The sequence below is a fragment of the Portunus trituberculatus genome, chromosome 16 (assembly GCF_017591435.1).
Source record: "Portunus trituberculatus isolate SZX2019 chromosome 16, ASM1759143v1, whole genome shotgun sequence".
NCBI lineage: Eukaryota > Metazoa > Arthropoda > Malacostraca > Decapoda > Portunidae > Portunus > Portunus trituberculatus.
The window spans coordinates 11,002,945-11,025,965 of NC_059270.1; the positions used below are offsets into that span (position 1 = coordinate 11,002,945).

General features: G+C 40.3%; 1 long non-coding RNA gene across 1 annotated transcript in view; it reads right to left on the reverse strand.

Annotated features, from left to right (window-relative positions):
* Positions 1-23,021, reverse strand: part of LOC123504514 — a 61,525-nt gene that overhangs the window by 11,909 nt on the left and 26,595 nt on the right. The gene's annotated exons all lie outside the window — the stretch shown is intronic.

The window sequence follows — 23,021 nt, forward strand, 5'->3', positions numbered from 1 at the left end:
AACTGAGGGAGGACAACACTGGAAGCACGAGGCAACCAGGTAACAAAAGAACAGTTTGCCTGCCTGCTGTGATAGTTGCTTTAGTGGATCACTCAGTTCAGTAGATTTAAGATGATTGGATGGCATGGGAAAGCGAAGTGGCGAACGCGACAAATTTTGTATACTATTATTATAACAAGGTAGTGATGTGTGGCTTTCAGTTAGTGTCTCGGCTTGTACTGATGTGCTGCGTTTCTTAAGCTGCGCGAACACCAAACTGCATTAATCAGACAGTGCAGTAGTTGATAACATTTAATGCACGATAGCGACTCCATCTACGGCCGTATCTCATGTTTTTTGTGTCATTGATGGTCTGGGTTTGTAGTGAGGGTTAGTTATACGGAGTTTTCAGTTGATCTAAAAACTATAATGTAATTTCCTTTAATGTTTTTTTCTATGTTTTACTGGAGTGAAAAGGTGACAAAGATTCGTTAGTTTTTCTCTTACATAACAACCTAAATGATGACTATGGGGTTAAGGAAACATTATTCCTGTGTTTTAGTTTAGTACGTTTCTCCAGTTGGTACACTTATTTTTTTATTTCTGAGATGATGGTCCACAACAGTTTGCGGTAATTGATCTATCTATATAACTCCATTCTTTTATTTGGATTCGCTTCATTAAAAAAGTTCGAGATGTCTTTTATCAACACCTTCCCTTCAGTTATTTGTCTATTATACGAACACCTTTACCAATATTCATAGAAAGCACTTATGGGAGCATTTATATTTTCTGTCCATCATAATGGGATTCGATAATAGCGAGCATTTGGGTGAACAGAAGATCATCACCCTGCCCAGGTTTATTTGCTGTGTATGAAATTTGTTTTCGCAGGAAGGGCTTGAATTTAAGAAATAGGAGGTAAATTCAACTTATCAGGTCTACATGTCTTGGATATCAACAAGTTTGGTATCAATATTATAATAGAGACACTGAGTTTATCCCAGCAGTCTGCGCTACAGAACAAGAGAGAGTAGTAAAGAGTGATAGAGAACTATCGTGTCAACAGTGTGGTGGCCCATAACCAAAGCACTGATCTTACCAATACTGCATTTATTTCAATAAATAAAATTTTGATATCGAAGCCAACGAACCATCTAAAGCTTTATAAGCTCTATCCCAACAAATAATACAACACGAAATGTACAGCATACATGTTTTGTTTGACATAATTGCAAATACAAAATCAGGTTTACTCAATTGCGGGGTGGGAAAGAAAACAATACGGACTTGATGACTCCAACGCAAAAAGGTCTGATGACATACATGAAAATCACATGGATACAAAATAGTTACACATAACAGATGAATGAATGAATGAGCGTGAGGGGGGACAGACAGGGCTACTTATGTGTGGACTATTTCCATGTGGTTGTGTGTGAACGCGAGGCCCGGTACACACACTTGTCACCACGGGAATTCCCTTCACCTGAAGTAAATAGACGGCCAGATGAGAGAGAGAGAGAGAGAGAGAGAGAGAGAGAGAGAGAGAGAGAGAGAGAGAGATATTGGGCCTCGACAAGAAATAATTTTCACATTCTAGCTTCGCCCTGAACAGGCAATCACCCTTTGAGTCGTAACCACAGAATCGCGGAGCCATCAAAGCGAGCATCGAATATTGGAAATCAGGGTGGTCGTGTCTCGTTTCCTGCGGTGACACAGTAAATATACTATAAGTCTTTTCTGCCACCAAATAACTGATAAATTAGTGTACGTTATTTATTGGTGATCATAACAATACACATAAAAAAGCTTACACAACAAGCGCTCTCTAACATGAATATTTTTTTTCTTTCTTAGTGATTAACAAGTATTGTGAAATTTGCTATGCTCTTCCAGCGACATCTCTGATTTAATTCAGTATGTCTCTGTTTATAAGTTATGACCTTCAAAGTGCATAACAAGCAAGCGGCGAGCAACGACTGACCTTCGACGACAGGGCAGAAACTATTGAGCTTTATCCTGTATAAAGAACAGTAGACACGCTTATACAGACTACAAACAGCTGAAGGAATAAAGAAGGGAAAATTAAACAATAAATAATTTAATCTACTGAAATACATATTCAGTTGTAGATTAACATGACATTTGTTCCCTGTAAGTACACACTTTGCTCTTGTTGGTGGTGGTTGTTGTTGTTGTTGTTGGTGTTGTTGTTGTTGTTGTTGCTGTTGTTGTCCTGTTATTATCATCATCAATGTTGGGAATGAAAGCCAAGAGAGAAATAAAGGTGTTATATTCTCTCTTCTCTCTCTCTCTCTCTCTCTCTCTCTCTCTCTCTCTCTCTCTCTCTCTCTCTCTCTCTCTCTCTCTCTCTCTCTCTCTCTCTCTCTCTCTCTCTCTCTCTCTCTCTCTCTCTCTCTCTCTCTCTCTCTCTCTCTCTCTCTCTCTCTCTCTCTCTCTCTCTCTCTCTCTCTCTCTCTCTCTCTCTCTCTCCTCCACACTGAATGTGCTGAAGAAGGGTTGCATTACTTAGTGCCTATGAATTAATATTTTTATTGTTGTTGAATGTGCAGTATTTTATTATGGGAAATGGTGTTGAAATCATTATTATTTGTTGCTCTTTTTAATTTACTGAATAGACAAATAAATTACCTTTCTAAAGCACTATGAGAATGATATTACACACCATATCATTACTATATTACACGCCATATCATTACTATATGATTATTGGACGAGATTTTGGCAAAGAATAGTTGACAATTACGTAACAATTACAATATGAAATTACTGTACTATCACAACACAAAACTGTAGCTCAAAACTAATGCTTTTAACGAACATCATGAAAATATACAAATACTATATAAAATCATTGGATTAGACATTTACTATATATTATTAAACGATTACAGTACAACACGAAATATTCATGTGATTGCTGTACGAGATAAGTACGCTTAATTATTATACAGTTAATGTATAAAAAAAAGGAATGAATAGATGAATAAATGAAAATTGAATACATCAGTAATTAAACAAACAGTAAAAGAGACATACGCAACAATAATTATTTCTAAGATTTGACCACAGATAATAAGCCATGAAAGATTTGGCCATAGGAGATTTTCTCTTGGAAGATTCGGCCGTGGAAGATTCTGTCAGGGAAGATTTGACAAAAGAAGATTAGACCATGGAAGATTTGACCATAGAAGATTAGACCAAGGAAGATTTGACCACAGAAGATTAGACCACGGAAGATTTGACCACAGAAGATTAGACCACGGAAGATTTGACCACAGAATATTAGACCATGGAAGATTTGACAAAAGAAGATTAGACCACGGAAGATTTGACCACAGAAGATTAGACCACGGAAGATTTGACCACAGAAGATTAGGCCACAGAAGATTAGACCACAGAAGATTAGACCACAGAAGATTAGACCACGGAAGATTTGACCACAGAAGATTAGACCACGGAAGATTTGACCACAGAAGATTAGACCACGGAAGATTTGACCACAGAAGATTAGACCACGGAAGATTGACCACAGAAGATTAGACCACGGAAGATTGGACCACAGAAGATTAGACCATGGAAGATTTGACCACAGAAGATTAGACCACGGAAGATTGGACCACAGAAGATTAGACCATGGAAGATTGGACCACAGAAGATTAGACCATGGAAGATTTGACCACAGAAGATTAGACCACGGAAGATTTGACCACAGAATATTAGACCATGGAAGATTTGACCACAGAAGATTAGGCCATGGAAGATTTGACCACAGAAGATTAGGCCACGGAAGATTTGACCACAGAAGATTAGGCCATGGAAGATTTGACCACAGAAGATTAGACCACAGAAGATTAGACCACAGAAGATTAGACCACGGAAGATTTGACCACAGAAGATTAGGCCATGGAAGATTTGACCACAGAAGATTAGACCACGGAAGATTTGACCACAAAAGATTAGACCACAGAAGATTAGACCAAGGAAGATTAGGCTATGGAAGATTTGACCACAAAAGATTAGGCCATTGAAGATTTGGCCGTGGATGATTTGACCACAGAAGATTGAACCATTGAAGATAGACCACAGAAGATTAGAACATGGAAGATTTGGCCATGGAAGATTTGACCACAGAAGATTAGGCCAAGAAAAATTTGGCCATATAAGATTTGACCACAGAAGATTACAGCCATGGAAGATTAGACCATAGAAGATTTGGCCATGAAAGATTCGGCCATGGAGGATTTGGTCGTGGGAGGTTTAGCCATTGAAGATCTTGCTTTGGAAGATTCGACCAGGAGAGATTCGACTTGATCAGGGCAGATTTCTCCCTGAACGCGTTACTCCAGTCACTAAAAAAAGGGATGAAGGTTACAGGTGTGTGCCGAGGAACACGTGAAATATATGTAATGGTTGTGTTACTCACTTCACGCTGCTCCTCCACGAAAAACTAAGGAAACTTTTAGTACAGGTGGAGCATTGCTAGTACCGAAACAAGTCATTGCTTGCTCCTTCCAAGATGACGTGCGTTATATGTTGCATTTTGAAGAGAGAGAGAGAGAGAGAGAGAGAGAGAGAGAGAGAGAGAGAGAGAGAGAGAGAGAGAGAGAGAGAGAGAGAGAGAGAGAGAGAGAGAGAGAGAGAGAGAGAGAGAGAGAGAGAGAGAGAGAAAATTGATCACACAGAGAAACAAATACAGATGCAGACAAATGAAAAATAAGCACACACACACACACACACACACACACACACACCGCATAGTGTAGTGGTTAGCACGCTCGACTCACAATCGAGAGGGCCGGGTTCGAGTCCCGGCGCGGCGAGGCAAATGGGCAAGCCTCTTAATGTGTGGCCCCTGTTCACCTAGCAGTAAATAGGTACGGGATGTAACTCGAGGGGTTGTGGCCTCGCTTTCCCGGTGTGTGGAGTGTGTTGTGGTCTCAGTCCTACCCGAAGATCGGTCTATGAGCTCTGAGCTCGCTCCGTAATGGGGAAGACTGGCTGGGTGACCAGCAGGCGACCGAAATGAAGTGAAGTGAAGTGAATTACACATACAAGGAACAAGAAACCATCACAGGAACTCAAGCCTTTGAAATAAATCAAACTTGCAGGATAGTAAAAATTTAACGTGGATCATGAAACAAACCCTATCTCCTCCGTTGAGCTCCTCCGATCACAACCTCATATCTGCATTTTGTCCTATTTCTCCAATTCCTCCTCAGGATTTCTTAAAGCAGAGGTGCCTCTGGCGTTTTGCTTCTCCCAATTAGGGGGACATGAGGAGGTATTATGCTGATTTTTCCTGGAATTATTACTGTTTCCGTGTCAGAGACCCATCTCTGTGTGCTGAATGCATAACAGAGGTGATAGTGTCTGGCATGGAGGCGTACATTCCTCATTCTTTTTCTCAACCTAAACCTTCTAAACCTTGGTTTAACACAGCCTGTTCTCGTGCTATACATGATAGAGAGGTTGCCCACAAAAGGTACTTGAGCCTTCCATCTCCTGAATCTCATGCACTTTATATTTCTGCCCGGAATCATGCCAAGTCTGTTCTTCAACTTGCCAAACACTCCTTCATAAATAGAAAATGTCAAAATCTTTCAAACTCAAACTCCCCTCGTGACTTCTGGCATCTAGCCAAAACATCTCCAATAACTTCACTTCTTCATCTTTCCCTCCTTTATTTCATCCTGATGGCACCACTGCCATCTCTTCTGTCTCTAAAGCTGAACTCTTCTCTCAAACCTTTGCTAACAACTCCACCTTGGATGATTCTGGGCTTGTCCCTCCTCCTCCCTCTGACTATTTCATGTCTTCAATCAAAATTCTTCGTAATGATGTTTTCCATGCCCTCGCTGGCCTAAACCCTCGGAAGGCTTATGGACCTGATGGGGTCCCTCCTATTGTTCTCAAAAACTGTGCTTCTGTGCTTGCACCTTGCCTGGCCAAACTCTTTCAACTTTGTCTATCGACTTCTACCTTTCCTTCTTGCTGGAAGTTTGCCTACATTCAGCCTTTTCCTAAAAAGGATGACCGTTCTAATCCCTCAAACTACCGTCTTATAGTTTTAATCTCTTGCTTGTCTAGAGTTTTTAATCTGTCCTGAATAGGAAGATTCTCAAACATATATCACTTCACAATCTTCTATCTGATCGCCAGTATGGCTTCCGTCAAGGTCGCTCTACTGGTGATCTTCTGGCTTTCCTTATTGAATCCAGGTCATCCTCTTTCAGAGATTTTGGTGAAACTTTTGCTGTCGCGTTAGACATATCAAAAGCTTTTGATAGGCATAAATCTTTGATTTCCAAACTGCCATCCTACGATTTCTTTCCTTCTCTCTGCAGCTTTATCTCAAGTTTCCTTTCCGACCGTTCTATTGCTGCTGTGGTAGACGGCCACTGTTCTTCTCCTAAATCTATTAATAATGGTGTTCCTCATGGTTCTGTCCTTTCACCCACTCTTTCTATTATTCATCAATGATCTTAACCAAACTTCTTGCCCTATCCACTCCTACGCTGATGATACCACCCTACATCTTTCCACGTCCTTTCAGAGACGTCCAACCCTTCAGGAAGTCAACAGATCACGCAGGGACGCCACAGAACGCCTGACTTCTGATCTTTCTAAGATTTCCGATTGGGGCAGAGAAAATCTAGTAGTTTTCAATGCCTCAAAAACTCAATTCCTCCATCTATCAACTCGACACAACCTTCCAGACAACTATCCCCTCTTCTTCAATGACACTCAACTGTCTCCCTCTTCCACACTGAATATCCTCGGTCTGTCCTTTACTCATAATCTTAACTGGAAACTTCATATCTCATCTTTTGCTAAAACAGTTTCTATGAAGTTAGGCGTTCTGAGGCGTCTCCGTCAGTTTTTTTCTCTCCTCCAAATGCTAACTCTGTACAAGTGTCTTATCCGTCCTTGTATGGAGTACTCTTCGCATATCTGGAGAGGTTCCACACACACAGTTTTATAAGATAGGGTGGAATCAAAAGCTTCTCGTCTCATCAATTCCCCTCCTCTGACTGACTATCTTCAACCTCATTCTCACCGCCGGAATGTTGCATCCCTTGCTATCTTTTATCGCTATTTTCATGCTAACTGCTCTACTGATCTTGCTAACTGCATACCTCCCCTGCTCCTTCGGCCTCGCTGCACAAAACTTTCTTCCTCTCAACCCTATTATGTCCAACTCTCTAATGCAAGAGTTAACCAGTACTCTCAATCATTCATACGTTTCTATGGGAAACTCTGTTTCCCTGTTTCTGTATTTCCATCTTCCTACGACTTGACTTCTTTTAAGAGGGAGGTTTCAAGACATTTGTCCTAGACCTTTGGCTAACTCTACTAACCTTTAAGGGAACAGGTAATCAAGTGGGTGTTTTTTTTTTTTTGTTTCCCTTGGCCAGCTTCCCCTCTTTCATAAAAAAATAAATAAATAACGTATGAGAGGTTTAAAATTACGCAAAAATTATCCACTGATAAATAAGAGAAAGCATTTGGTAACCACAGACGCATTTTGAGAGGCTTGTATCCAATATGCTTGAAACACGTAGTCAATAACCAGGCCGCACTTTTCTCTGTGACTTCTTGATGTCAGACATGGAGATTCAAATAAATCGATCATGAATTACTTTCAAGAAAAACAAAATTCACGGCCGATTCTGATTTATGAATTACTTTTCCTTTTCAATTGTATTTGTCTGACAGTGATGCATTGTAAAATGAAACGAATGTTCGCCGTACTCTCAAAAATTTGCAATGCTAAAAAAAAAGTTTCCTATCATTTCGAATCCTTGGGACCGGCGTGGCCAACTTCCTCTATGACCCCGGCAGCTTTAATGCTACGGAAAGAGAGAGAGAGAGAGAGAGAGAGAGAGAGAGAGAGAGAGAGAGAGAGAGAGAGAGAGAGAGAGAGAGAGAGAGAGAGAGAGAGAGAGAGAGAGAGAGAGAGAGAGAGAGAGAGAGAGAGAGAGAGAGAGAGAGAGAGAGAGAGAGAGAGAGAGAGAGAGAGAGAGAAAGAATCACTTCTTAACGATTTGTATGGATCCTAAATTGTTAACCCATTTCTTTCACTAATAAGCAGAGTGCAAGTTGCCTTTTTGCGTGTGTATGTGTGCGTGAGACAGAAAACTTAATTCAGAAAAGAAATGGCCGCTGAGGACACGCTTGAATGCTGGAGAGTTATGAGCCAACCACTGGTAGATCATCTTTTCCCGCCCTCCACTTTCTGTATTTGAGGGAGGTATAAAAAAAAAAAAAAGGAAAAGCCAGGAATGTCACCGGCATAGAGGACTAAAATCTGAGGAACGTTGAGCAGGAGGAAAGTTAGGTCATCGGGGTGTCCATTCACATCTTGGCTATGTAGGTAGTAGGTCATACGAGAGGCAGAAAACAAACTCAGTCTGAACTTTACGCTACTCTCGTCCTTCTCTTAAGAGCAAGAGAAGATCAAGGGATTACGAAGATCGACGAGCCATTATTTCGGCGGCGGGTACTCCTTACGTTATGCTACTGGAGAGGCGAGCAGAGACGAAGCACCGCCAGCTACTTCACTTCACTAAGACGACACTTCCTAAATGGTACGCAGTCCTTGAAGAACACACAGGAAGGGCCTTTTTCTTTACAATATGTGTGTGTGTGTGTGTGTGTGTGTGTGTGTGTGTGTGTGTGTGTGTGTGTGTGTGTGTGTGTGTGTGTGTGTGTGTGTGTGTGTTTACGGTGACCGCCTCCTCCTCCTTCTTCTCCTTCTCCTCTTCCTCCATTTCTTCCTTTTCTTCCTTTACAACATTTTCATCCCCATCGTCTCTTTCTCTCCTTCTGCTGCTTCCTGGTGTGTTTTGGTTCCATCAGGTAAGTGGAGTTACGCAAGAAGGAGTTTTTTACTTTTCTACATTCTTAATAGTTTCGTAAAACACACGTGCACCACACACACACACACACACACACACACACACACACACACATAACAACAGCAATAGCAACGGTAACAAGAACTCTTTTTCTTGCATGACGAATATTAGGAACTTGTGTTGACGAGGAAATAATAATTCTTTGAAGCGTTATTCCTTTATCTACAATGTGTATAGATTTTAAAGCGATGTGTATCGACACTCGAGGAAAAATCACGAAATTATGTTTGGATTGGATCTGCTTTTTTTCTGTTATAACCTATAGCGCCAGTAAGTATACTTGAAAAGTATGGGAAGCACTGTCCAGCTTCCACCCATTAGCGGCGCAGGCAATTTTATTCATAGTGTTAACCATATTAGGGCCCATATCACCACCCAAGCGCATCTTTGGTGTAAGGCAATTACACTTTCACCTAGAACCTGGGTATCATGGTGACATGTAGGTAACTTTGAACCACTCGACACATGACAAAGTTTCAAGGCGGCACGTGGTGGGATTCGAATCTAGGCATGAATGTCTGCCCGATCCAATACAACTCTTTTCATTATTTCATAGTGTAAGAGAACTCCGTACCCGCATGGTTTAGCCGATGGTTACGGTTATGACACCTCACCAATGCACATTTAGTTTGTTCCTGCTACCACTTTTACCTCCACACATGCCTACAGTTACATTTCACCTCCAACGTTCGTTAAGTCTAGTAAGGAAAAGAATAAAATATATCATTGCCTGACATTCTAATCTTGATAATTGTATGCCTGTCCTTTTCCCGCTGCAAAACACTTTCTTCTTCCTATCACCTTTACTCTGCACATCTGTCTAATGCAAGAGTTAGCCAATACTCTCAATCTTTCTTTCTTTTTTTTTTCTTGCAAAATCTGTAACCGTTTTTATTTATTTATTTTTTTCCAGTTCGTGTTTTGTTCCATGTATTTATTAGCATGTTCGTGTGTGTGTGTGTGTGTGTGTGTGTGTGTGTGTGTGTGTGTGTGTGTGTGTGTGTGTGTGTGTGTGTGTGTGTGTGTGTGTGTGTGTGTGTGTGTGTGTGTGTGTGTGTGTGTGTGTGTGTGTGTGTGTGTGTGTGTGTGTGTGTGTGTGTGTGTGTGTGTGTGTGTGTGTGTGTGTGTGTGTGTGTGTGTGTGTGTGTGTGTGTGTGTGTGTGTGTGTGTGTGTGTGTGTGTGTGTGTGTGTGTGTGTGTGTGTGTTTGCATATCTAAGATAAACTAGAATACGTAAACTATGTAAATCTTAATATATGAAGAAAAATACATAGCTAATTTACTAACACAGAAGATGAATAAAAGTAAATGAATACGTTAACAGATGAATAAATGATAACACAACAAACAAATATAAAGAGAAACGAAAATCACGCGAGCACTTTCCTAGTTGAAAGACAAAACAAATATCTGAAAGTTTTCCATCCCGCTCATCGCCTGTGTTTGCTGTCCCCGCACCGGCTCTTTGATGAGGCAGGATTTATGCAAAAATAAATCATTACTGTTCCCCTTTCCAATTTGTTGCATTTCCACAACACTTATGCTCCTTTTTTGGCCGGCATCGCGACAGCCACACAGCGAGCGGCTTACCGGCGGAAGGGTGGCCTCGTTGGGAAGATGAATCGTTATTGAAGCAAAATTAAAACACGGAGCAATTAGTGATTCAAGAGAAAAAAAACTATAATCACTGAAATTCTGCCAGTGAAATTTTTCAATATGACCCACATTTGTTTTCGTTTTTTTTTTCCTTTCTTTCTTTTGGTAGTCATTACACACAAGCGTGGTAATTTATAGGCTACAGGAATAATCACTCATCTGAATTTTAATAAGCAAAATTAATGTAACAGGCGCGGTAATCATATAGAATATTTAGGCCCCTCTTTTTTCCCCTCCACCACATCCCCGGGGCGGGCAATAATGCTCCCCAGTATTATATTAACCAGCCGCACCACACCTCGAGGCACAAACTGTAATAAATTTATGCCAGACAACCCCACGCTGCTCCCATCAAAATGTGGCGCATGTGGTGGCGCTGGAGAAGCAGGAAAGAACAGAGGACAGGAGAGGAACGAGAGGGATGAGCAGAGAACGGGTACAAAAGACTGTCATCAGCCTATCACAAACTCGCAGGCTGCCTCCACTCCCATCAAGCTTGCCATGTGACCTCATTGTCGCGGCACCTCGATCAATCAATCAATCCGTCGCCCCACTTCCTCCTCACGCCCATTTCCAGTGCCTTCTTCCTAGCTGCCTCTCGCTTCGCTGGTGGATTCCTTAACTTCTCTGTGTAGTTATCTTCCTTTCCAAACATTTCGATATAAGTATTTGTTAGTTCGCCGTCTCCTTTCTGTCGACTCTTTGTACTCCATCGCCATCCCTTCCCTGAGAACGTTTACCAAGCCTTTCAAATACTATCACGGATGCTCTGCTCCCCATCTCTCTCTTCTTTTCATCAGTAGATCTTCTTCTCTATACTGACTCTATCTGAAAACTTTGAAGCGGCCTTCGTACCTCAGACGTCTCTCATATCATCTTTCTTCACTTCGAGCCTTCGACACAAGTAGGTACAGCAGCGTGAGTTACTTATATAAGCTTATTTGGTACGATTCTCCTCTCTTCACTTTGTTGCATCCCTCATCAAATAAAAACTCTCTCTCTCTCTTTCTCTTTCTCTTTCTCTTTCTCTCTCTCTCTCTCTCTCTCTCTCTCTCTCTCTCTCTCTCTCTCTCTCTCTCTCTCTCTCTCTCTCTCTCTCTCTCTCTCTCTGCGCTGATGCAATACTGATGCCCAGCCAGGATCTACTGACCCGCGGATTCCAGCGAAAACGAGAAAAAAAGAAGGAAAAAAACAGTGAGGTATCATTTTGACGATCACATTCCGGCAACACAGAATTGAAACTCTTTGGTGGAAGTATCGTATTTCAGGTACACGTGCCAAATCTACCGTCGAATTAACATGGTACAGCGCAATAAAAAAAAAAAGGAACACAAAAAGGTAGCGTCCGTGATATAAGTGTTTCGAGTGACTGCAGTTTAGGTCGACTGTTCACTGTTACTGCAGGAAAGAACAAGAGGGATGGCAGATCACTCAGAAGGGCGTAGTTATGACTGTCTGCTTTTTACACCATGCATGGCCAAGCGCGGCTTTAAAAGAACGAGCATTTAATTAAGGTAAAGTTATGACACCCACAGTGAAGCAATCCTTACCTGGAACTCTCTTAATATTATACACGTGCGTGGACGTATAAGCCATGAACACAAGTAATGTTATTGTAACTGCTGCAGCATTCACAAATAACGCTGTGTGGGACGTGTGTTTTGTTCAAACTCGCCATACAGGATGGGAAATATTTAGAAAATGACGCACGTATAAAGACCATAGCCGTGTGTGTGTGTGTGTGTGTGTGTGTGTGTGTGTGTGTGTGTGTGTGTGTAACTCGTCTGATGGCAAATTTGCCTCCCACACAAAATAAAAGTATATCAGCAACAACAACAATAATAACTTCAACAACGATAACAAAAACATCGACAACAACGAGAACGGTAGCAATGACAACGGCAACAACGACAATAACAACAACAACAACACAACAACAAAAACAACAACAGGGCTAGCAGTACCAGCATTAACAACAACAATTGCTATTACAACAACAGCGGGTATACACACATATAAGTAATGATGTATGGTAAAGTAATAGCATTATAGTGATAGTAAAAGTAGTAGTAGTAGTAGTAGTAGTAGTAGTAGTAGTAGTAGTAGTAGTAGTAGTAGTAGTAGTAGTAGTAGTAGTAGTAATAATAATAATAATAATAATAATAATAATACTACTACTACTACTACTACTAATAATAATAATAATAATAATAATAATAATAATAATAATAATAATAATAATAATAATAATAATAATAACAACAACGACAACAACAATATACCAGCAATAATGATACACTTCAAAGTTTTTCTTGGTGCAAACACGCAACACCGCAGGAGGGAGGAAGCGTGCAGCCCTCCCACACGCAAATGACCTGTCTAAAATAAGTTATTCTCGCTGTTCATCAAATGCAACTTTCACCTCGTGGCTTCGGACTTGGAAGGAAAAACAGGGAGCATAACACGAGCCTTCCATGAACATCATCATAAGTAAATTCTTCCCATCATGTTCTCTAATCATACATGTGTCAGTCATCGTTTATGAGCGATAGGTTTGCATCACTTACTATCATTTGCGAATGTTGCTAAAGCTTGCCTCATTCCCAAAGCCTATATCTATCACTCTTTATCATCACTTGCAGCAAATCAATTCAACTCGTCGTTTTCTGAATAGCTGAAAAAAATTGAAATATAGGCATCAACCCCTTCAGTACTGGAACGTATTTCTACCTTGAGTTTTGGGTGTGATTATACGATCTTATTGACATTAGGAAGGGTCTATGGAGGTCAGAAGATTAATGGCCACAGTCCTCACTGTTTTAGTCCCTACATGAGTTTTAGAAGCTGTATAAAATCACCAAATAGAAGCTAGATGGATAGAAAAATGCGTCATGGTACTGAAGGGGTCAAAAATGATTGGGTATCGACAAGACACTCATGGCACACACCAACCGACCAATTAGCATAGCAAACATTTTTATTTTGCCTTAAGTATTCCTTCCTGCACATCCATTTCCCTCTAAAGACAGCATACTACTGGATTAATCACCATCCAACAAGCCGTGACATATGTTCGTGTGCCAGATGGTGCATGAGAGAGAGAGAGAGAGAGAGAGAGAGAGAGAGAGAGAGAGAGAGAGAGAGAGAGAGAGAGAGAGAGAGAGAGAGAGAGAGAGAGAGAGAGAGAGAGAGAGAGAGAGAGAGAGAGAGAGAGAGAGAGAGAGAGAGAGAGAGAGAGAGAGAGAGAGAGAGAGAGAGAGAGAGAGAGAGAGAGAGAGAGAGAGAGAGAGAGAGAGAGAGAATCATGAAAGTTTATTAAGACAGTTTCAATAAAGTGAAACGATGAGATGATACGATGACCTTGAAAATAAAGTTATAGTGTTCGCCTCAATTTACTCCAGAGCCAAAGAGAAAGTCAAACGTCTCCAGAGGGAAAATCCAATACTTAAAAAAACATAAAATTAGGGAGCATGACAAAATGCAGCATCAGTCTCGCTACCATCGCATGCCCCAATTAGCCGCAAACTGGATGTGTGTCTGCTGCTCTCCTCCCTCCAAAAAAAAATATGTTAAGAGGAAGGTATCTGTGAAGATGGCGAAAAATATTTGTGAAGATGGCGAAAAAAGATCACACACACACACACACACACACACACACACACACACACACACACACACACACACACACACACGCTATATGTATATTTTTTGTGTGTGTATACATTTTATATATATATATATATATATATATATATATATATATATATATATATATATATATATATATATATATATATATTCTTATATCGTTCCCCTTCGACCTGTTCATTCCCTCATGTGACAGTGCGTCCTTAACAGCAACTTGGATGCCCGTTATGAACACCGCGGCCACCCTGTTAATACTTTGACTGTTGTGACTTCTCAAGTTTAGTTAATTGATCTGGTGCAAGTTCAGGAGAATAGACTCGAAGTCCATTAATGCCAAAAATGATAAAAAGATAAAGATTAATTATTCTATTTTTTCAGTAACTGGTTTTATTTTTGCTGAGTAAAACAGTCAAGTCTTACAGTTATGAACACTCAGAGTTAATACACTTCCACCAATCAGTCTTTATAGAAAATAGTGTTCTACGCAGTATTGTCATGATCTTAGAGTAGAAAGAAAAGTTTCACCTTTAATTACTTCTAGAAAAACTTGTATAGTGTAAAACCAATTAGCTGAGAAAAGTGGAACAGCATAAAGCAAAGTTCTTTTTACACATGATGACGCTCAGACAATATTCAGAGTGAGTGCAGAAAGGTGTCCTGCAACGAATTCTTGGGTTCTTACTCTGAAAATGTTAGGACGCTTTTTTTTATACGCAACTTGTGGCAATCAAGAAAAGAGTACAAATTAATCACCTAATTATAATTCAACTCTACCGGTAAGAATACCTAATGTTTACCATAAATGGCAGTCACGTTAATACCATATTATGTTAGCAACAACAATGCAATGATTTGTAGTCTTTATTTTCAATGGTGAAGTGAAACGAGTTTCATATGTCATATTAATAAGTTGACTCACTGGTTTGCATAGTGACAGCCATGCAAAACACTTCTTAATTCTAATGTCATGTACACTAGAGTGCTTGGAAGGGCGGAGCGACCTCAAGAACCTAACGGGGAAGACCCAGGCATCACTTCCGGTCTGGTGTTGCTCCTTTGTCATAATAATATCTATTTTGTTACCTTGGCATTCTCTCTCTCTCTCTCTCTCTCTCTCTCTCTCTCTCTCTCTCTCTCTCTCTCTCTCTCTCTCTCTGCGTTATTGCACAAGGTGTTGGCCACACGGTCACCTCAATATCCGTGGGTCTCCACACAAGCCTCTCGACGATGCAATTACAGGGATGACCCGAGGCGCCGCCACCCGCAGCCGGCTGCTCGCACCTTAATAACACGTCTGCTCACTCGTCTGTGATTTATTATTCACGCGAGGGACATTCGCTCTGTCTGCATGAATGTAACCGTTTTGAGAGCATATCTCTTTCTTTTCTTAACATTTGCACACTTTCTGTGTTATTTAACTAACCAGTAGGATAGCAGGATGAAACGCCTAAAGTTCTGTTGCGATCACATGGATGTCATGAACACAACTTCATGAACAGGATCATATTTCAAACACTTAAGTCAAATAGAATGAAGATATTTAATTACCTGCGACACTTCAAAGGCAGCACAGCAATGCTCATCCACTCCTTGCTCCCATGCAGGTCGTCTTAATAAGAATACCATTCTCTCTCTTTCTCTTTACAACCCTCCACATGCAGTACTGCAATGTTCGTTCCCTGTTTTCATGCATGGCACCTGAACAGGAATACGTTTTACAGCCAGTACTGCGATATTGACCCTTTGTCTTCATGCATGACGCCTTAATAAGAAAAGCCTTTATTCTCTACGACCCTCCACAGACAGCTTGGCAATTTTTACCCTTTGTCTTTATACATGACACAACGATGATTGTACAACATCTCTGGCGATCACTGCACAGTGCACAGCATCCACCAGTCCATCTGACAATGTAGTCTCATCGCTATTCAAATAAAACACCACGATAAAACTTGTTCATCAATCAGTAATTACGTTTTATTCAGTTATCAAAATAAGAAATCGAATGTTTCAGTGGACTTCAGACATCTTTGAACATTGGAAAGTAATGCTATACAAACTTAACTTTTGGTGTCCTAAGTATATTGAGATAGTTAAAATTAATATGTTTCGAACTTAAAGAAATGAAAAGGCAACGTATGAGAGAGAGAGAGAGAGAGAGAGAGAGAGAGAGAGAGAGAGAGAGAGAGAGAGAGAGAGAGAGAGAGAGAGAGAGAGAGAGAGAGAGAGAGAGAGAGAGAGAGAGAGAGAGAGAGAGAAGAGGATTGCATCACATGTATCATCAAAAAATAGTCAAAAAATCATAAACAGCAATAAGTAACACAAAGATCCGGCCTGTATACTCATACTTCCACAGACACTATCAGGTTTTCATGAATGTACTTGCACACAAAATAGTAGGGACGGAGGAGACGCCCTAGCAACAAGCAGTACAGCGTCATGGGGAGACTAGACAGAGAGGAGATCCCAGGAACAGAGCTGGACACGCCCTACGGATAGCCAATCACCGACAGAGGGCAACGTGCAGGTTTCGGAGTCGGATAGCGCTTCACCTCCAGGGAGCAGCGCTATGATGCTAATTACTCTTCCACAAGAAGAAGTGTGCTTCTTAAGATAATGATCTTACCCAACAACTTTCGCGAGCAAGTAATTACAAGTTAGTGGGCTGTAATGCCAAGCCTGTAATCAGAATAGGGGACAAGATAGTGTCTTCACTGAAAAAAGAAAAAGCTCATCGATTTACATCAAGGCAGTGAAAGAGCCAGAAGCTAAAGTTGTTGACTTTCATCCCCTCATAGAGAGTGTGTGAGGAGGCGAGCGCTGAATGGAACTTGTGGTCGGAACTTCAGCGATCTGGCGTCTTGTGGCAAATGGTCAGTAATGTAGGGATGTTTACAATATATATATATATATATATATATATATATATATATATATATATATATATATATATATATATATATATATATATATATATAAACAAGTGAATATCAGAAAACTTCCTTGCACAGTGCTCTTTTTTTAAGATTGCAAAATTAAGTTCTACATACCTCCTTACTTATATACATCATCTCTGAATTGCACCAAAATTATTCATTTGCTAGTATTGCTATATATCTTTACATAGGTATGCATCACCGAGATGTGAACAGTAAACATTCAGGGAGATCTTTACTCACTGATGCTCTCGTGAGACGCTCCATTACTCCATACTTTCGTTACAAAACAATAGAAATAATCCACAGAACTGAAAAAACTCATTCATTTTCTCCTAATCTTCACTAGAATATAAACACAGATGAATAGTGATATCTCAGTACAATGGAAAGGACTGTGGAGTGCAGCAAGGTGAGCCTCTAGCCTCACCCTGACAAGCCTCCCAGATCGCAAAAGTTTGGAGTAAAGCCGCTCATCAGGGAGAGAGCTGCGTCACGGTCTGCTCCATTATAACTTTGGTGCAGTTCCAGTCCTCTTGTATTTGTTATTGTCTGCTATCTCTCTCTTACCTAAACCAACCAACAATTACTTAAGTTTGTATTGGGAAAACTCTACTCATATAATACCTCAGGAAGACGATGCCTGACGGTCTTAATGGGCGCACTGCCACACTGCGCTTGGGGAAGGTGAGACTGTGCTAAGTATTGCCTGTCACCAAGGATTCAAAGCTTTGCCTCTACTTTCCCTATTTGCAATTTCTCTCTCTCTCTCTCTCTCTCTCTCTCTCTCTCTCTCTCTCTCTCTCTCTCTCTCTCTCTCTCTCTCTCTCTCTCTGTGTGTGTGTGTGTGTGTGTGTGTGTGTGTGTGTGTGTGTGTGTGTGTGTGTGTGTGTGTGTGTGTGTGTGTGTGTGTGTGTGTGTGTGTGTGTGTGTGTGTTGGTGGGTGGGGGAATATTAAAACAGAAAATTGAAAAAGCTGACCAAGACAAAATTAACTCAGAAAGAGAAAGTAATGAATACAAAATTTATAATTGTTGCCAAAGAAAAAGTAAAACAACAGGTGATTTCAAGTTACAAGTTGTGATATCCGAGTAGTCCTCTGATTTTACACTTTCTTGCTCATTTGATTAAAGTATACCACTGTTTTCAGAAGTTTCTACTTATTTTCTCTTTGTGTGTGTGAGAGTTGTTAAGGACACACTCATGAAGCACGACAAGCAACACGCCACTTTCTCGGCACGTATCAGTAACGCCGCGTCCTGCTGGTGTGCCAGTCTTTACTAGTACAAGATGAACTGATCAACTGCATGGCATCATAGTTGGGCTTGCCATCGCCTTGCACTAGTTCATATAGCCTTTTCTGCAGTTTTTCTTCACGCTGCTAAGTTAAATGCACTGGTACAACACTGAGATTTTGCTATTTCTAGCAACTTTCTGAGTTTTGCAAAAAAAAAGATTAAGAAAGGGAACTTTGAGTTCAGACGAGGATTCTTGACGTCAGTCACATGTCCATAAAGAGCAGGGAGTGACATAAGCGGTAGCATACGAGCCATATCATATTTACAGTGAAATTACTGCAATGGATTTAAGAATTTAATTCGATACTCCTCAAGTAAGTACATCATACACCGACTGACCGATAAGGTAACAGATAAGCAAAGCTCACACATGCTTAGACAGATATTATGTAATCAATGCGGTGCAAGACCTTATTCGGATATTCATATCATTTAGGAGACCAAGTTGTGTGTGTGTGTGTGTGTGTGTGTGTGTGTGTGTGTGTGTGTGTGTGTGTGTGTGTGTGTGTGTGTGTGTGTGTGTGTGTGTGTGTGTGCGCGCGCGCGCAATGCTAACGGTGCCTGGTGAGCTTCCAGTGTTTTGCTTCCTTTCCCTCCTCAGCCAGGCGCCAGTCTCTGCCCCTGGCGTCATCCCAATCCCCTCCCATCCTTACTCTCTCACCAGTAATCAGGTTTGAAAGGCACGAGGCTGGTCGTCATTAATCAGGGCGCGACGCACAGCGCTAATGGCTCCTGACCTAAATACCTCCCTGCGGAGCACTGATGGCCCAAGAAATCATTACTGCTAACGATCATTAGTCTGCAGGTTCACGGGGAAGTGAGCTCCTCTGCAGGACGCGGGGGACGCTGCCCATACTTCACCAGTCTCACGCCTCAACACTGTACCAACACATTTTTTTTTTCTATTTCATTCTAATACAAAATTAAACGTACAAATAACTAGTGTACCCTCATAAGCACTCATCAAAGGATATTGTGACATCTGAGTATACAGCTTGAATTGTGAATTTGTGATGTTTAGAAACTATTTCTATGTGTGTGTGTGTGTGTGTGTGTGTGTGTGTGTGTGTGTGTGTGTGTGTGTGTGGGTGGGTAGGTGTGCTTGAACGGGATAGGACTACGTTCGTAAGGAATTATACTGCAGGGAATCTGTTCTAATGAGGAATCATGGCCAAGAATGTCGATCCATTTAAACCATGAAACAAAATGAGAACCGTCGGTCTATTTATAGCCAATTCTAGATTCCAATATTCCTTCAGCCAGTTTTTTTTTTTTTTTTTTTTTTTACCCAATGTTGAATTATCAAGATTTACTTCTCGGCACACATTCCGTTTCCACTTTATAATACAAAGCCTTCTACGGGTAACATTTAGACAGTCTTTCATTGCTGACTAAACTTTTACTCTTCCGAATCACAGTGTTAAAATAAAAAAATGAATCTTTACACTGTAGGCTGTTTTTTTTTTCGCATCGCCTTTAAAGTAAAAGAAAATGCAACAAACTAAAAGATGGACACCCGTCGATGTAAGAAATCCTTCTAGCATGTTTATTTCATCAATCTTTTTAATACCGACTTTCAGAAGTAGCATGTATTTATTGTTCCTGGCAAAGAGAGAGAGAGAGAGAGAGAGAGAGAGAGAGAGAGAGAGAGAGAGAGAGAGAGAGAGAGAGAGAGAGAGAGAGAGAGAGAGAGAGAATTTCAAGCTATTAACAAATAAATGTTATTCCATGCACATATTCTCTTTATAAGTAGTACCAGTTCCATTACCAGCAGCACCTCATCAAACACAGGCCTGCCGGTGGCACCACACAGCACACTCACGATTTCGTAGTTACACATGACAATGTTTTATTTTTAATTGCATTTTTCTCTCAGGCTTTCAGAGCACTAGTCGGCTTTGTTCGTAAAGGTTTGGATGTTGGCCCCTCTGCCCTCCCACACCATCCCGTGTTGGCTCAAATATGAATTTTTTAAGTGACTCCTACTGTCCCTCCTGCTGCCCACACGGAGAAAGGCTTGCTGGTAGCTTCGTGATGGGTGATGCGACCCCAGCTTACGGTGGAACTAGAACGATGACTACGAAATCATACTTTCCGTGCAAAGTGGACACCCTACCATCTTTTTCATATGCCTTTCCTTCATTTCTTTCACTTAACATCTAAACAGACTGACAGACGATCCATTCAAAGCCAGAAAGCATCTACGAACATACACTTTCCTCAGCGATATGCACCATCATAAAATATGTCAACTTGCATACGTAGACAAGATAGATATGACAAGAAATCTCCACAATATTGTACAACGGATAAATAAGAGAAGCTTGAAAAAATTTTGGTTCCAGCAGACAGACAAAATGGTTGAATACAAAACATGAACCAGCTTCTAGAAGGGGAGTTATATTACCATACAAAAAGACCCCCACCTCGTAGCACCCATTTCTGAAAGTTGAAACTGCATCTCCGGCGTCTCACTCAGCGTCACACAAAGCATGACTGTGAACCACCTGCCTTTTCACATATATGCATCTCAACAAAGTACACGAGCACGACAACAGCCTGGTCTGTGCACGAGTAGGTAACAGAGCCAGTTATTTTCTTAAGTGCAAGTCTACTTTCCCTTGAAAAAGGGACACACCTCTCTGCTCAATGTATGTTATGGCTGCTATTACTTCTTTGTTCGTTGCAGCAGTAGTAGTAGTAGTAGTAGTAGTAGTAGTAGTAGTAGTAGTAGTAGTAGTAGTAGTAGTAGTAGTAGTAGTAGTAGTAGTAGTAGTAGTAGTAGTAGTAGTAGTAGTAGTAGTAGTAGTAGTAGTAGTAGTAGTAGTAGTAGTAGTAGTAGTAGTAGTAGTAGTAGTAGTAGTAGTAGTAGTAGTAGTGGTGGTGGTGGTGGTGGTGGTGGTGGTGGTGGTGGTGGTGGTGGTGGTGGTGGTGGTGGTGGTGGTGGTAGTAGTAGTAGTAGTAGTAATTTGTTGTTGTAATTGTTGTTTTCTGGATACTTCCCAATATTCCTTCCTCCCAAATATTTACACAATTTTTAATGAGACACCAGGTATTGTAGGCCTTCTCCAGTCCCAAGAATACTATGTGCTTCTGTTTTTCATTGTACTTTTCCATCAGCTTTCTTAGCACAAACACAGCTCTCTAACCCGACCTTCATTCACGCCGCTCCTCTCTTACAGACGTTTCTTTAATGGTCCCTCTGCTTATCATCCATTCCGACATCTTTATAGTGTTGAAGGAAAGTTTTACTCCACTGTAATTAACATCACCCTGCAATTAAAACAGTCCTGTATATTACTTTTCTCTTATATATATATATATATATATATATATATATATATATATATATATATATATATATATATATATATATATATATATATATATATATATATACATTACCTCTCTACTTCAAAGATATTAATTGGGTTTTTTTATTTAATCTATTAGTATTTTTTTTTTCATAAATGTTACTCCTGACTTCACTGAGGCTCCTCCACACTTGCATTGCTACTTCATTTGTTCCATTCTGTACCACTCTTCATTTCCTTCAGTGATCACTAACTTCCTCCTTTCTTCTGATACTTGAGTTTACACCTTGGATCTGAGGCTCTGGACTCCATTCTCACCGGCCACTCTTGAATTTCCTTTATATATATATATATATATATATATATATATATATATATATATATATATATATATATATATATATATATATATATATATATATATATATATATATATATATATATATATATATATATATTATTCTTTTTTCAAAATATCCCTTTTACCTTTTGATCTTATCTTAGTTACCTATGACCCTTTCAGTTTCATCTTTTATCTATTTCATTTTCTTGTCGTTCTACCTAGCATTCTTTCTTTTCCGTGTGTTTGCAGCTCTTCATACTCTTCATTCAATATATGTTCTTCTCTCTACTGCCTGCTTTACTTCCATTTTACAATCCACAGTATTTTTTCTTCTTGTTCCTTCTCTTTTCGTCCACACTTATCTCATTTTCTTCTTTATATCCTTCTTGGCTTTCACCAACCTCTTCACTTCGTTGCTTCACCAGCACCACTTCTTCTTATCTCCACAAGTTATTTTCCGGATGTTCTGCCCAGCACTTCCTCAACCACTTTCTTTATCACTCTCCTGTTGTGCTTCCACCACTCCTGCACCTGCTCAGGTAATCTTCATTCCTTCAACATTTCCTCTTTAAGCTTCCATCTCACACCTTCCTCTTTCAGTTTCCACCATTTGGTTTTCAGTAAACTTTATACATTTATTTACATCCCCAGCTTACATGCACTTTCTTGGTCATTTCTGTACCTTCCCACACACCCGTTCAAATACTATTATCAGTCTTTCTTCTGTTGGTATCTCTTCGAGTTCTCCATTTATTCTTTTCCCACAAGATAATGTTTCTTCCTCAACACAATCCACCTGGGAGACTTTGGCACTCACTATGTTTAAAATTTTCTCTTCGAGCAGCAGTTTGATGTTTATCGTTCTTTCATTTGTTCTCCTTAAACTTACTTACTACCTTACT